The sequence below is a fragment of the Biomphalaria glabrata genome, chromosome 13 (assembly GCF_947242115.1).
Source record: "Biomphalaria glabrata chromosome 13, xgBioGlab47.1, whole genome shotgun sequence".
Taxonomy (NCBI): Eukaryota; Metazoa; Mollusca; class Gastropoda; family Planorbidae; genus Biomphalaria; species Biomphalaria glabrata.
The window spans coordinates 31,961,754-31,975,589 of NC_074723.1; the positions used below are offsets into that span (position 1 = coordinate 31,961,754).

The window sequence follows — 13,836 nt, forward strand, 5'->3', positions numbered from 1 at the left end:
ACTATATAATCTTCACTAGTTATAGGTACCTAACTAGCAGAGATGTTAGCAAGTCGGCCCGAAGAGGCTTGAACCATAAGTTCGAAATGAGATCTTTCCCCCTTTTTTTTTTACAAATGCTTTTTAAAAACCAATTACGTTAAAAATCTACCCAGATATCTCTTTCTGTCTTTTCTCCCCCTCCCCCAAATTTCCTAACTGGTCAGATTAAGAGATAGGGTCATAGCGTAGTGAGAAAGATAAATGTATGAAATAACGCTTAAACAAAAACAATTGGTAAAATATTATTAATCACACAGATGTATTATTGTTAGTCTAGATTTATTACAAATTGAATGACATGACTGATCCAAACTAATTGATAAAATTACATTTCATATAAGTTTCTTTATTTTAAATGTATTTTATTTGTTTTTCTTGTATGTCTTGATTTTCATCATTTAGTCCTACGTACTATGCTCGACTTACGAGATAAAAAAAAATTATTTATCTTAGCTACAGCATAAGTCTAAATAGTTCATAATAGCTATCCTTTTTTGCGACACTCTCTCTCTCTCTCTTTCTCTCTCTCTCTCTCTCTCTCTCTCACTCTCATATTTCAGTATTAATTCTTTTGCAAAGAAAACTACAATCTTTCGGATAATATAATACCACTAAGACTGGAGAGTTCTTGTTCCGTGTCTTCCTCGTATAGTCAATATCCTGTTCAAAGCAGCGACGGTGAAGGAGAATTCAATGTTAGCACGAGCTGGTCCATGGCCAACAAGAAAGTGTGATCAAAGAGATACACATTATGTTTGTAGTGTTGCCGGAGCATTGTCAGTAGTAGTGTCAGTACACACTAGATTTTCTAGCGATGTATTACTTTATATATATATATACTGGCATTTTAAGGCACCTTCCTCGTCCCATATACTAGGACAAATTTGTACAAATACTCCTTCTTGCCTCTAGTCCTATTAGAGCATGGAATGGGTTGCCTGAGCTAGCCAGTAAAACCAGTGACTTAGCAGAATTTAAGTCATTGGTTAATATGCATGACTAAATGCATGACGCGTAGGACGTAATCATCTTCTTTTTTGAAGTAACGTCTGTATTATATAGGATAAGACATGGTAACTCACAACATAAACTCTAATTGTAGTCTGGTTTTACGCTTTCGTCGTAAACCTATATTTGGTCTATTCAAAGATGTTTAAAGGAGACTAGTTACTCTCAGCTTCTCAAGGGTGTTGAGTTTATCAACTGATTTTTTTTCTGTCTGTCTGTCTGTCTGGTACAATTAATGTTATTTCTCCCAATTCCCGTTCTCGGATGGAGTTGAAACTGTACCTAACAAATCATACATAATCAAAAAAGGAAGCAATTAATGAACTATTTAACGGTAATAAATTATTGTGTTTGATATCAAAAAGGGAAATAAATCATACAATTTTGAGATATATGGCTGTAAATGCGTAATTCTTTCCCTTAGATAAGTTTTTTTTTTTTTTTTGAAAACTATGTTTTTATTTATTTTGCTTGTTTTATTTCCGCATTAGTGGGTATATTGTTGTTACTGAAAGAGTGTGTGCATGTTGTTCTCCCCACGCTATAGCTGTATTTTAGCTGTTATCTGCTATGTAGGATATATATATGAGATGGTATAGTGTGTCTATTTTTTTTAATTGGATCATATATTGCCTTTCTTTAGTCTTTTTATCTTTCTAGTCAATCATTTTCATAATTCTCAAAAATATCTTTTTATTAAATCAACGTAAAATAACTAAGAAATGTGCGATTATCATAGAAATTTTAATGGAATTAAAAAAAAAATGAAAAAGTTTAGTTTATTTGAAAATGAGGGCGAAAATGATGACATAAAAAATTGGAGAGGGGGGGGGATTGTTTCCCTTTGATATATACTTGCTGACCCACTGACCATTATCATGCTGGTACATTATCCATTAGAACCTCTCTATCAAGAAGCTAATTGCCAATTTAAATGAAGCTGACAACGAGTTGGTCAACATGTCTACAAATCAAACAGTACTATTGATCAGAGATTCACCTCAGCATAACACGGGTTAGCTTTAGATCATTCAAGAGAGGCGGAACTAGAGACTAAGAGAGAGACAGAGAGAAAGAGAGAGAGAGAGAGAGAAGCAGCAAGAAGAAGAGTTGTATATATAAAATAGAAAAAGAGATTAAAAAACAACAACATCTGGAGGTCTGTGTGGACAGTATTGAAACACTACTTACCATTCGACAGCTCCGCTGAGTCGGACATCTATTTCGTACGGGGGATGACCGCATACCAAAGGCGATCTTTTTAGGCGAGATTAAATGTGGACGGCGTAACAGAGGTGGCTTGCTATAAAGATCAAATCAGGCGCCATTTTGCCCTCACTGGCAGCTGTTATGAGATTGCTCTGAAAGAGGTAGTTGAAAAAAGCTCTCACTTAAGTCTTGGGATACACATTTGAGACTTTTAGAAGGGCCCTTTGCCGAAGACAGGAGCAGACTACGAGAAAAAACCTGAAATAGAGCCCCGCACCCGGCGGGAAAATATGTAGGTCTCAGCTGTGTTTGAGGACTCACGTGAAACATTGCCCTCATCCTCAGCCTTCGAAATTGAGAACATTACCATTAATAGACAATTTAAAAAATAATTGTTGCTATTGCAGATTTTGAAGTCCAACAAAACGATGACGCTACGTTGACCCTCAGTTGACCCTCAGTGTTGCCAACTAATTTTTAGATACCTGAGAATTGATGTGGTGGTATAAAATGAGTTAGCCCAATTTTTAAGCGATTCACTGCACAGTGGTTAGTCGGTTGGCTGGAGGAGGCTTGAGCCCTCGAGATCGAATTCAGGGCTTTTTTTTTTTAACATTTAAAAAGCGATCACGCTAACATTCACAGAGATACTTACTTCTTTCTTCTGACCCCCCCCCCTTTTCTCCCAACTTGTCCAGACAAGTGATAGGATCATACCGTACTGAGGACACTAAAAGCATGAAATTGCACTAAACAAAAACAATTGGTAAAAATATTTCTAATTGCACAGATTTATTACTGTTGGTCTAGATCTATTACAAATGTAATAACATTAATCGATCCAAAGTATTTGATACAGCTATACGTATATTTCAGCCACTCCACCTGTTTCAAGACATTTTTCCAGAAAGAAATGAATATATCTATACTAACTACCAAAGTCCCGGTCCAGTGCACCTGTCTTGTACGTCACGTCTTCATGTTCTGCCGGTGTAAAATGTTAAGTCTCTTACAAGGATCTGTGACGGTTCAATGAGCGGGGAGAGGGCAGGTGACCTCCTCCTCACGGATCTGTTATATCATCGAGCTGACTACCTCACATCCTATACAGGATTTATAACGCAGGTAACACAAGGACCTTAGATATGTCAATATTGAATGTTCCTACACTGTATCGCGTGATAGTCCCAATATCAACTCACATCTGCTGTTATCCGGTTTACTTTTAACCTAAAAAAAAAACACTAACAAAAGAAATGGTTAATACAGTTTTGATTACCTCCCTAGGGGGCGCTCTGAACAGATACAAAATGAGCCTTAGCGTTGCTGCTGTAACGTTGTGGTAGTCAACGTGCCGGATTTAGAGTGGTGAGGATTGTTGTCGAGGCCCTTATCCTCCTTGTGTTACAATAAACTCAATAAAATAAATTAAATTATAGCTTTTATATAGCGCTATTTTCATGCGTATAGCATGCTCACTGGGGGGAAGGGGTATCTGGGAGAAGGTTTTCCTTATCTTATCTTATATAATACAGACGTTACTTTAAAAAAAAAGATGATAACGTCCTACGCGTCATGCATTCAGTCATGCATATTAACTAATGACTTAAATTCTGCCAAGTCACTGGTTTTCCTGGCTAACTCAGGCAACCCATTCCATGCTCTAATAGCGCTAGGGAAGAAAGAGTATTTGTACAAATTCGTCCTAGCATATGGGATGAGGAATGTGTCTTTATCTTTGTGTCTTTCTGAGTATTTTATTAAATTTTGTTTTTGTATTTGAACATTATGGTTCAGTGTTTTATGTATAATTGCTACTTTACTTTTGCGTCTTCTGTCCTGAAGGCTTTCTTAATTTAGTGGTTTAACTAAAGCCTTTAGGCGCTCGGTAAACACAACTCTGCTCGAGTCGGGTGTAGGTAGCCAAGCTAAGCCAAGTTCAAGCGTACTTGGCCTCTCGACCAGGCTTCAATAATAATAAATCTAAAAGCATGTGACAATTGAAAAGAAAGAAACACAGTTATAGTAAATTTGATCTTAATACCTTTATTTTCTTATATTTAATATAAATAGTGTGTTTGAAAAAAAAAATTTTTTTGAAAAGTGGACGCCACCTTAAAGAGAGAGATCCTGATCGGCTGTACAGCCTTGCGAGAATTGGATCCTGGGGATGTAACTTCAGATAGCCAATCCGATTTCATGCTGGAGATTGTATGATGTCAAATTACAAACAACTTAAAGTTCAAAATCATTTTAACGCTAAATATAGTTCACTGTTACTGACAAATGTTTATCATAGTCAAAACACAATTGTAATCACATGGATGGTGTGGGATTCTTAATTTTACTTTGAAGTTACTCAGATCTGCTGGCGCCCGCCATTCAGTTTCAGGAACTATCTTCTCTTTCAGCCGTTCTGCTTCTTCCTGTCTAAGATCCGCCCACTTGGCATTTTAAAAATAAACTATTCGATCATTGCTGAAAATAGCAGAAGGGTCCTTGCTATTGCATCATATCTGTGAGAAATCAACACAAAACTCTCCATAACAAATGCTTTACACCAGTGATGCCCAACCTCATTTGACCTGCGGGCCAATTTTAATTTCCGACACTCGTGTCGCGGGCCGCATGAACGAAAAAGTACAAAAGGCTGTGAATCTAGTACTTAATTAATGGGATATTTGAAGTTAACCTTGTTTTAAGCTTCAGAGAAAGGCTTCATTTCTCTACTTAAAATGTGAGCAATATTGTATCTAGCTTCACCACTGACTCATTTTCTTGTCTCTTTTTGGTGAATATTCCCATCTATCTTCCAATCTCTAGGCGTAGTTGAACGAATCAAGAATACCGTCATATTTTTATTTTAATAATCTGTTTATATATTGTTTGTTTTTAAAACAGCCACATCACACTTTCTTTTCAAATCAAATATGTTGGTTTATTATCATTGATAAAAATTCGTTCACTTCTCCTGGTAGAATCCACATTCAGGGTCCCATTTTATAAATGCACAAATATTAAAGGTCATGGTACCAATTCGTCAGAGAAAGATTGAAGCCCTAACGAAGGTAAATATACATTTTTCAACTTTTTTTCTTTTTGTATGGTGATTTTCTACAATTTGTGTCGACATATCGGCGGGCCGGATGGAACCACCTCACGGGCCAGATGTGGCCCGCGGGCCGTATTTTGGGCATCACTGCTTTACACCAAATAGAAACATTTAGGTCGTTTGTTAAGACCAATAGGAATAGAAGTAGCATTTAATTCACTGGCGAAAAAGGTAACATGGATTCATTAGAATCTTATTGCCTCTTGTTGTGTCGTCATCATCTTCGGCCGCACTAGCTTATTAAAACATACAAAATCCGCTAAGTGTTAATCATTGACAGCCTTTTGCTTTACCAGCTCGTAATATTAGTAGCAGCAGGAGCGGTGGCTGAGCGGTAAAGCGGGGTTCCGGGTTCGAATCCTTTGTAAAGGCCGGGATTGTTAATTTCGGGATCTTTGGGCGCCTCTGTGTCCACCCAGCTCTGATGGGTACCTGACATTAGTTGGGGAAAGTAAAGGCGATTGGTCGTTGTGCTGGCCACATGACACCCTCGTTAACCGTAGATCACAGAAACGGAAAACCTTTACATCTTCTGCCCTATAGACCACAAAGTCTGAAAAAGGAACTTTTACTTTTTAATATAAGTAGTATTTGTTCATTATTGCTGTTTATACTTATACTTCTAATACTAATGATATACGTACTAGTCTAGTTACTCTAGTACCAACTATACTAAGGCTAGCATTTAAAATGTATTCTTAATTCGGACGACAATATACAAATGTGTAATTCCATATTAAACGAGGTGTCAGAAATAGACAACTGTTATACCATTGTTATATCGCTGAATCAACGAATAAAGAAAAGTCACACACGATTTTGTAGTTAAAAATATCTAGGTTAGAAATACTAAAAGTAATACAAATATAACGAATCTTTTTAAAAGGAGAAAACAAAACTTAATTTAAAATGAAAAAACCTAGACTTTGATAAAAGTGAAATAGAATCGTCTGCTGGAAATGTTAATCCACTTGAAGCAGACGATAGGAGTCCATAACATTTTGATTGCGACTCACCTACAGACATTGAGATAATCTTACAAGATATAATGTTGTTATTGATATTTTGTTGACATTTGTTAAATCAAAGAAAAAAGAAAAAGAAAAAAAACTTACTGAAACATCATCTTAAAATATTGATGAAATGTCCAGAACTTTAACTTTTGTTATTGATGTTCAAACTGTATGGAATTTTTAGCAAACAACAATTTCAGTCTTGTTTTAAGCTTAGTTGAGAAAGCGTCGTTTTACAAGGCTTATATCATCTCACTCTGCCTGTCTGTCTGTCTGTCTGTCCGTTTATGTCGTACACTTTGTTTCTCCCACTTCCTATTCTTGGATCCAGTTAAAAATTTACTAAATTATTCATTGTCCCTAATAAACACGAACCAGTCAGAAAATTAACTAATTAATTAACACCCTCTTTTACACTTTTGGTCCTTTTTACAATACCTCTATTCAAAGGAGAACTTCATGGAATTAGTAGCTAGGAGGCAGGTGTGTCGAACGTGGACACGGATCTTAAAAACGGCTCGAACGATTTTCTAGATATATAATAATTGATATATGCTGCTGACAACAAAAAGAGACGGGGAAAACTCTAGTTTGACCATTAGAATTTTTTAAAGTAAAAATGAAATAAATTTAAATTTGGCAATAAAAAAAACATGGCATAGTGTACCGATAAATGAGTTGTTTATTAAATTTAAAGTTGCTTTCAGTTTATTGAAAGATTATTTAAGCTTTGCTTATAACTTTACTTACTTACTTAGACTTAAGTCCTACCGCGCCGTTCGGCGCATTGGGCGGCTAGCTGTCTCCACAAAGATCTGTAACTGGCAATGTCAGAAGCCTCTTCCCACCTGGTGTCCTCTGTTCTAAGGTCCTCCATAAAATTATGTCTGTCAAGTAATACGAGGAGGTACCTGTTTCCGCTTTCCTTGTAATGGCGTCCATGTCATCGAAATTCTTGGTGCGTAGTTCATGCCACGCTCTGTCACAACATAATTAAGTGTTCGACTCCCAGATCGGCAAAGGATTTTCTTGTTTGAGACCTGATCTGTGTAACTGATTTCCAAAATCCTTCTCAGCCATTTTTGTTAAGCCACATTTAAGTCTTTTCTAAATTTGGACAGACGACTTCCACGTCTCACATGCATATGTTGCTGTTGGTATGACGATTGTGTTGAGAAGGTGTATTTTTGTCTCCAGTCCAATGGCTTGGCTTGTCCAAATAGGCTGCAGTCTTTGGAAAATGCTCCCTGCCTTTCCTATTCGGCCCGCTACATTATGGTAGGCATGCCCATCATTTGTTATGATGCTGCCAAGGTATGTGAACTTGTCCAGCTCTTCAAGCTTTGACTCGCCAAGTCTGACTGGGGCACCCTTTGCCTTAAATACCACTCGCTAAATTTTAGTCTTATCCAAGTTTATGGGAGGCCAATTTAGGGTGCCTCTCTATCTAGGCTCTCCGTCATTTCTTGTATGCCTTTATTTGTAGCCCCGAGTAGTGCAACGTCATCGGCAAAGTCCAAGTCCGTCATTCGGTTTTGTTCACGCCATGGAATACCAAAGGTAGTCTGGTTCATTGCTCTCCTCATTATGTAGTTTATGGCTAGGAGGAAGAGGAAGGGAGATAAGATGCAACACTGTCCTATAATTGTACGTAAATCTAATATAGATTACATCTAGATTCTAGATCGAGGAGCAGACCTATGTCTAGACTAGATCTTAAGAATTCTGGAATATAGTTTTAGCTCTTGATGCAGTACTAGATGTCTATAATAAAAGTACCAATATGGCCTCCTTCAGTCGCGAGGTGACTATGGATCATCTCATTTCCTGCCTGGGCATTAGCTGTGGTCGGAAGATTGTCGAAAGTACCAAAGAATAATTAAACAATGACACAATGTCCTCTGGCCCAACGGGTAACGTCGTTGGTACTTTCAACAGACGGGACAAAAGTACGAGTTCAATACCCGCTCGAGCAAGAAGAATTTTTAATTATTTTTTTTTTATATTTTTCATATTGGCTTTTTAAAATAATGTATTATTTTTAGGTTGGTTTTTTATTACAATGACAACCTATAATTTATTGTAGTATCCTCCGATTGATCTACACTTTGCAACACACTTTTTTTTTTGACAAAGTTCCCAGAGGACAGGCTTATCCGTCTTCAACCTTCCAGACGCTGTAAATTGTTCAAGCCCCGTCATAACCTTTTAGCTCGTAGACTGCACAGAACCCCATAGCAATGAATTAAATAGTATTCTATACGTCTATATGAAAGGATCTATAAGCAGGATCATTCTAAGTAGTCTACAAGTGGCAGTCAAGTGGTGAGACCAACGGATATTCCCGATCACTTCCTGGAATAAGGTCTCTAGCATGATTTAGCAATGTATCCAAATGAAAAAAGAGTGCTATTTTTACCTCCGGGTTCATATAGATTATAGAGATATCAGACCACATAAGTACGCGATCTGGCCCCATTAACCACCAGGTGCAATAAAACGAACATGTTCTGTGTTGAAATATGTTTTGTTTTGTTAGCACTCGGTTTAAATAAGTGTCTGGCAGTGGGCGTTGCTAGTGGGGTGCGAGAGGTGATTGAATTCCTTCAAGGGTTGAAACTTAAAGTGATGAAATGTTACAAAGCTTAGACCAACTCATTTTATCTGTCTGTCTGTCTGGTACATTTCTTTGTACACGTTATTTCTCTGTCTGTCTTGTACATTTCTCTGTACACGTTATTTCTCTGTCTGTCTGGTACATTTCTCTGTACACGTTATTTCTATGTCTGTCTGGTACATTTCTCTGTACACGTTATTTCTCTGTCTGTCTGGTACATTTCTTTGTACACGTTATTTCTCCTACACGCATTTTCGAAACAAGCTGAATTTACACAATTACACGCTGTCCGTAACAAAACATGAATCAATAGAAGGAATCAATCCATTATTTCAATAATTATTGTAATTAATCATTTTGTTTGGTATCAAAAAAGGGAAATAGATGCTAAATATTGAGATATATGGCAGTATAAGGTGGATTTATTCCCATTTTTACATTTTGTGCACGTTTTCAATCCCACTTTTTATTTTAGGAATCAATTTGAAATTTGGCATAATTATAAATAGTAGATGACAATACATAAATCAATTAAAAAATTAATCAATTTGTTAAACAATTAGTGTTTATAAATTAATTTTGTTTTAAATGTAAAAGGAAGCTTTTCCTTTATTGTTGAGATGAATGGTAGTGATTGTTTGCGGTTTCTTTCCATTAAATAAGCTTTAATATTAATAATATTATTTTTTTTTACATTCTGTTATAAAACAAAGTGACTTTGTATGCTGAAGCTACACTGGTATCTTGAAATCTTGCATACAGAAACGTAGCCCTTCACCTACTACCATCAGGCGCAAGTATATAGTCATCACTTCCATCATCTGTCATAAACTATGGGCAAGTGAACAAAGTTATAGCCAAAGCACCCCGCTTGCTCATGTGACACTATCGGTGGGAGTGGATACTTCAATTGGTTCCTTCAATTCAGTACCAATACAAAATGCTGCCCTGCGTCTCTGTCTCGGCGCGTTTCGTACATCACCTATCCCAAGTCTCCATGTGGAGGCTGGAGAACTCCCCATGGATATAAGAATGAAAAAGCTTGCAATGCAGTATATAGTCAAGCTAAAATCCAACCCCACGAACCCTGCTTTTGACTCCATATTTAACCCCACAGAGGTAGAATTATACAATCGAAGGCCTAACGTCATACAGCCGTTGGGCCTTCGAATGAGAGAACCCATCCAAAATTTAACCCCATCCATTGACCAAATCTCTAAAATAGAAACCCCTCAGAATCCTCCTTGGCTAATGAATAAACCCAAATTAAATTTATCCCTCCTTAATTTCAAAAAAGAAAATACAGACCCAAGCATACTACAAGTCCACTTTAGGGAACTGCAGGAGAGCTACGGAGATTGTGGCACCATCTACACAGACGGATCCAAAATGGAGGGAAAGGTCGCGTGTGCCTGCTCCTTTCGGAACAAAACAATCTCCCGTAGACTCCCCGATGGCTGCTCCATCTTTACGGCCGAATTGCACGCAATATTGCTTGCACTTATGGCCGTAAAAGCATCAGAAAGGAGTAAATTTATAATCTGCTCCGACTCCAAATCTGCATTGCAAGCTTTGGGGCGGATGAAGACTGACATCCCATTGGTACATAAGAGCCTGAAGCTGTTGGACCTAATAACAGCCGACCGTAGGGATGTCACCTTCATCTGGGTCCCCTCCCATGTTGGCATTGAGGGAAACGAAGCCGCAGACAGAGAAGCAAAGAGAGCCCTAAATCATGCGGTGTCAGGAACCCAAATTCCCTACTCGGACCTGAGACAAAGTATTGCCTCTGCCACCTATCGAGAGTGGCAGAACCGATGGGAGGCTGAGACTCACAGTAAACTCAGGCAGATTGTGGCGGATGTCAGGTGGCGGCCCACATCTAAGGGTCTGACAAGGCGTGGTAGCACAACCATGTCCAGACTTAGGATTGGCCACACCTACATCACGCACTCTTTTGTACTGAAGAGAGAGGAGCCCCCACTTTGCGAGTACTGTGACTCTCGCCTCACCGTGGAACATATCCTCGTTGATTGCCCCAGATACCAGGATGTCAGGGCGAAATATTTTAGAGCCACTAATCTAAAAACACTATTTAATAATGTCGACCCTGGGAAGGTACTGGGCTTTATTCGGGAAGTGGGGCTATCTACGAAGATGTGATTTCTGAATTTGTGAACATGCACTATTTACATTAGATTTTTACCAAATATTTAAATTTTTACTACCTTTACTATTTTAACTGTGAATAAACCTTGATTTTAATTATATGACTGTATAGAATCTGGCCCTTGTTGTTTAGAGAGAGAGTAGTCCTTAAGGGACTGCAGGCACGACATGGCCTAAATTGTGCCGATGTGCCTCAAATCAAAAAATCAAATCAAAATCAAATCAATCCTTCAATTCAGTAAGAGGTTCTTGAATATGTGAGGCCTGAGGCCTGAGACTTCTAGAAGTATTGCAAAAGTTAAGGCTGGAAGGCTAGTAACAAAAAAGTACCCTTTTCAGACCTTGCGACCCATAGCGCAGTTTATGTAAAGGTCATCCGTTGCTATGGCCAACGGCTAACGAGGATGTAGAGTGGATAGCACAGGGACTAACAGCCTTTACATTCCCAAATAATGACATGTACTAATTAGAATTGGGTGGCCCTAGAGGCGCTCTGAAATCGCGAAATTCTTAATCACATTCTTTACAGAGATTTGAACCCGAAACCCCTAGATTTGAAAGTCAAACGCTCTAAAACGCTGCAACCACGCCCTTTCCTCCTCCAACACCCCCCCCCCACCCCACCAGGAGAGTGGATACATCCATATGATCCATTTGTTGTACTGTGTGTTCTATGTAAGGCAAGAGCGACAAAGAATCGAAATTAATATTCACACCAATAGAACTCTTGGATTCAGCACTTGATGTCTGACTCCTGTATTTATAAAGAAATAACTCCTTCCACATAATGACAACAACGCCAAATAAATCTGTTTAATTGTTTCCTTAAACTTTAAGTGATCCCACTTTTTAATTGTTTATGTAGGTCATCGGGACTGTTTATTCCATTCAATGAGTCTTACGTTCTATAGCGAGAGATTGGGAAAGAAAAGTAGACACTGCAGGTCGTGACTAATCCGAAACGAAACATCACTTTCTAAACGGTGTTCTTGGAACTGTCGGGTCAATGTAAGCACTAGAGAGGGAAATGGCGAATTCAGATCTACATTTGTTCGGATTTTTTTTCTCTATGGGAAAAAAGTTAAGGAAGGGGGAGGCAATGCGTTTGGTTGTGTCTGAACTGTTTTTTTAATGTTTGCTTTGTCATCAGTGTTAAGTGAGTCTGTATCCTGTTCAAAGTTAGGATTAGAGTTTGGGACACAGCATCTACGAGGAAGGCATTGTGTTACAAAAGTATTATTACATTCACTGGTCTGCGAATAGTAGGTTTTCACTGAACAGTTAAAAAGAAAAAGTAAAGTTTCCCTTTTAGACCTGCGGTCTATTAGGCAAATGATGTTAATAATAGTAATAATAATAATAATAATATAAAAAAAAACTGAGAAAAAAGTCAGAGGGCGGTACTGCTGCAGACCCGCCACATCACCAGAAAATTCTTCAGTGGACACTGATAAAGGAAATACAAAGAATTTAGTCGTGCAGACCAATTGACGTGGCAACTAGCTATTGGTCCACACTGCCCACAGGTTGTGACGTCGCAGGCCAGTGTTCAGACCTTCAAAGACGATTAGTCTCGCTTGGACTTCAAAAATGTGTGACCTGAAAAGGACGGTAAGACAGCTAGGATGAAGTAATGGACACCGTAGCTCCATAAAGGAATCTGGAAAAATGTTTTGTTGTGTTGACTATTGCTACTAAATAGCCAAATAAATTTTATGTTAAATATAGAAATAAATAAATATACATTCATACCATAGTTAACACTGTTCGTGTCCTGGTTAGAACTTGCCTCTACTAAATCACGTTTTCTTTTTATTAAATTCAGTTTCTATTTCAATTACAATAATCTACACGACGGACATGTTAGCGGATCCGCGTCCAGACTGTACAATACGGCCGAGCAGTTAACATTATCGATAAATATTATATTGTTCATTTTCTTTAAGTTTCTTCGTTATGTTTGTAAAATGTTTGACATGTTTCGGATTTTCCTTCAATGTTAAAGACAATCTATTTCCTAGTCCAAACCTCCCGCAGGACGACGGGGGATGGGAGTAGGCAGGGTTTGAACACGGGACCATCGATAAGTCCGAACGAAAGTCCAGCGCGCAAACCGCACGACCAGGTGTACAGCCGACGCTCTTCGTGAAGTATACATCTGTCATCGAGATACAGGTGCATGCAGGGCCAAATTTAGGTGAGGGCAGGCGGGACTACTGCTCAGGGAGCCTCCACAAGCAAGAAGGGCCCCCACAAAAGAAAAAAAAATTACATATTTCGACGTGTCAGCAACTTTACGTTTTTTTTAACTCTTTCTCTCCATAATTATTTACCACATTCTAGTGGAATCAACGTTGGTTTCGTCAGTTAGGAGAAAAAGAGTTAAATGTGTTATTTTTTCGCGTTCTTACCGACGATGCTTAAAACCTCACAGTTGGCATCACTGTTGATGTGGGAATGTGTCCGCTTATAGTGAGTTCACAATATACTCCGGATTTACTACATTATGTAGACCCTTAAAATTTGCATATTTTGTTACTATAAAAAGCATATAAAATAATTATTATAAAAATGAAGAGAATCTAATTTCATGTACAAGTACTCTCTTTTTTATAATTTGGCATGCTTTTAGATATTATTATTTTTTTTAATTAAAATGTGGATTT

The 13,836-nt window shown here is 38.0% G+C and overlaps 1 long non-coding RNA gene across 1 annotated transcript in view; it reads right to left on the reverse strand.

The window, feature by feature from the left end:
- The window catches only part of LOC129922262 (uncharacterized), a 79,548-nt gene extending 76,183 nt beyond the window's left edge, over positions 1-3,365 (reverse strand). The window contains exon 1 of the long non-coding RNA XR_008774234.1: positions 3,193-3,365. This is a non-coding gene — a long non-coding RNA (uncharacterized LOC129922262). The remainder of the gene's footprint in view (positions 1-3,192) is intronic.
- Between the last annotated feature and the right edge of the window lie 10,471 nt (positions 3,366-13,836).